The sequence below is a fragment of the Phalangium opilio genome, unplaced genomic scaffold (genome assembly GCF_054372755.1).
Source record: "Phalangium opilio isolate 3A_F unplaced genomic scaffold, DU_Popi_V2 ptg000094l_1, whole genome shotgun sequence".
Taxonomy (NCBI): domain Eukaryota; kingdom Metazoa; phylum Arthropoda; class Arachnida; order Opiliones; family Phalangiidae; genus Phalangium; species Phalangium opilio.
The window spans coordinates 3,762,088-3,765,594 of record NW_028324199.1 but is presented as its reverse complement, the minus strand read 5'-3'; positions in this window follow the sequence as shown (position 1 = coordinate 3,765,594).

The window sequence follows — 3,507 nt, the reverse complement described above, 5'->3', positions numbered from 1 at the left end:
TTGGAGATTTTCCAACACCGAGGGAACAGGCCTAGTTTTAAGCACGCATTTAATAAATCTGTAAATTTATTAGGGATCGCTTCAAAGACTTTTTCAACTATCTCGATAGTAACCGAGTCAAGACCCGGCGCTTTCTCCCTAGCAAAGCCTCCTATTACATCCGGGATTTCGACACAGGTGAACGGTAAGTCATCTGGGGTATTAGGGAAAACTAAACTCTGGGTCCTAACTTTCTGGTGAACAGGATTGTCCTCGGCGGGATTATCGTTAGGGAAAAAATTCTCGAGAAGTACGGAAATAGTTTCGTTAAACGAGGAGGTAAGCGTCCCATTGGCATTGACAACAGCGCGAATTTCTGTGGGTCTAAAGGTCTTCCCCACCGCGATCTTGTATGGCTTATCGAAGTAATTATTATGATTGACCCTTGAACAAAATTCTTCCCATGATTTTTGCTTGGAGCTATTAATTAAACGCTTATAACGCGCGAGTTCCTATATATCTTCCTTGCGGTCCGTATTTGCGCAGTTTTGGACATCTGCGTTACACGACGAAGGGCTCTAACCCTTTTCCTGAATATCGCTATCTCTTTTGTCCACCAAGACACAGCACGGAATTTCCGTTGTACAGAATACTTTAAATTAGCGGAGCAAATCGCGGAAACCCTATTCATGAATTCCTTAGTAATCCTTTCTAATTCTAGTTTGGTAACGTCGTATATGATAAAGTCCTGAAAAGCTTCTCGGGTTGCCCTGGAAAAATTCTCCCAATCAGCATTCTTAGTTGAATATCTTATAAAGCTTGGGGCTTCACCCTCCCTAGCCAAACTAACGTTGAAACTAACATGATACCTCGTCATTGACTTCCCACAAGTTGATAAAGTCCAACAATGGTCCAGTAATAATGGTGAGGTCTATCCAACTCTCACCATTACTAGAGGAATATGTAGCTATAGAATTTGGATCATTACAGATATGAAGGTTTAGGGTATTGGAAAAATCAATAACAGCTTCTCCCCTATGATACGGTTGTGGAGACCCCCAAAGAGAGTGCTTAGCGTTAAAATCCCCGCAGATAATAGTACTGGGATGTTTATATGTCGTTAAATCAGTTACAATGTCTTCAAGAAGAGTGTAAATCTCCCGCGAAGGTGGGGCATAAACCGAGACCATTAAGAATTCCTTCCTCTGAAATTTTACGTTTACAATAACTTAGAGCTCGATTACTTTAAGGGCAATAACGTCGATCTCGGGGTTTATAACTAATATAGCTGCCTTTGCTATACCAGAAGCAAAGACTGCCCTTGTACTTAAGGCAAGTCCGCCTATCGAACCGTCTAGGATATAGGGTTCTTGAATAAAAACAATGTCAAGGGAATTAGCAAGAACCTGTTGTCTCATCTGGGCAGTAGAAGATTTTGCTTTGTTGAGATTAATTTGCAAAAATTTTAGGGGCGAGACGTCACCTATACTTATTGATTGCCTCGAAGAATCGAGGGTCTGATCAACCATAGTTGGTTCGCGCTTTTCTATACTGAATGGCATATAAGTAGCTTGGACAGTTTATATCGAGCGCCCCGTGTCCTAATCGATATTCCGTATTCCGTGAAGCATTACTACTCTCGCAATTCCTACAATGTTTACCTTCCGCGTCACAGACATTAAATTTGTGCCTACCCCCACAATTAGTACAGAATTGTTCCTTACTCTTACAATTGTTTGAGGTGTGTCCAATAACGCAGCACATATAGCATCTCGGGATGCTACAATACTCCTTAATGGCAACTATCTCCCACCCAAGCTTGATCTTTCCTAGTTCAATAAGAAACTTAAATTTATCTGGTTCCGTTTCGAATATAAAGTTCATACTAAGGTTACGCGAAGCATAATTAAATAAATGCTTAAGATCAGATTGCTTAAGGTTACCATTAATTTGGGTGATAAAAGCATCAATTAGGGTCTCCCTAGAAACGTCCACACTAACGTCCCTAATAATAAATTTGGGATTATGCTTAGTAGAACTATAGGTTACGACCTTGGAGCTGATAGCTATAGTACTTTCTATCTGCGCTTGAAGTAATTCAAGATCCTCTAGTCTGTCTTCATGAATGATGACCCCATCATTCTTACCTGACCTAATATTTTTGACGTTAATGCCCAAATTAACAGGATCTATCTTACCTTTTAATAAACTTATAATATCTTTCGAGCTAAGGGGGGGTTGTACAACATTACTCGTAGCCTCAGCACTCTCATCGGTGCTAGTGCCCCCGGATTTGGTCTTAGGATACACTATTAAGGTAAAAGCCTCTAACGCTCTGGGTTCCTTAGCTCTCCCGCGCGCTTTACTGTCAGAATTTTCACTGTTTTTACCCTTAGCTCTATCAAAACCCTTGCTAGGAACCTTATTGTTACCCTTATTAATATTGTTAAGTTTCTCCTTATTGTTGTTGTTATTTATCTGATCCTTTCTAGTGTTCCCCATGCGAGGCTTTCCCATTTCTCTACCTATATTATCCCTAGAGTTAGTTGGAGTATTCAAACTCCGAGTTCTATTTTTACGTTTGCGCCTTGAGACTAAGTTAAATCCCTCACTATCCCTTTCCTGTCGATTTGGGCCCTCCTCCATGTCCGAACTCTCCATCAAATTTACAAATTCTTTAATTATTTCCGGCCTAGCTTCCGCATTGGACGCGTCTCTTAACCTAGTCAAAAGTGCCACTTGTCCCTCTAACTTCGCAATCTCAAGGGTTTGCGCCTGGAATACGGTGAATAATTCCTCAAAAATATCTAATATTTGTCCCCCTATAGCTTTGGGGACCCGCTTCTCAGAATTTGTTATAAGACGTTGCAGACTACACCTAGAGTCAGAGGCCAAATTACTGAACTTTTCAGCCACGGAAGTCGGTTCGCTACCCTTCTCGCTAGTATCTAATTTACGCTTCTTCGTTGCAATTGGGTAAAGCAGCCCAGACCAATCAAGCGAGGAATCTAACACCTTGTCGCCCACTTCCCCGTTAGGGTTAACATCGGGTTTGCCAGAATTTACCCCATCTGGCTTGGGTGAATTTAGAAAATTATCCATGATTAGATTAAAAAATATATTCATAAGGGATACTCCTCACCCACCACCGAGCCCAACCAAGGGGACCTTAAAACTAAGGCCAGGGATATGCCCCCTACATACTCAGGCGCGACCCACCAAGGGAGGACACCCAATTGACCTAAGTCCCAAAATAGGAGAGCCGATTGATTCACTGCGGTCACAATGAACCACCTGTCTTGGTCTAGCTCAAGGGTCAAAAGGGAATGTTGCCCAGAAGCACCCCACAAGACACCCCTACACTCAGCCCCCAGGATCCCTCTTACTAGACCCACAGGACGCCACCCACGGCAAACGGACGGGCCAGCAACGCGCTTAGCTAACGTGAATACATAAATCGTTAAATTAAAGACCTAAAGAATAAAATATACTAGTAAAACTTGGTGTTAAAAACGGAATAGAGTTAAA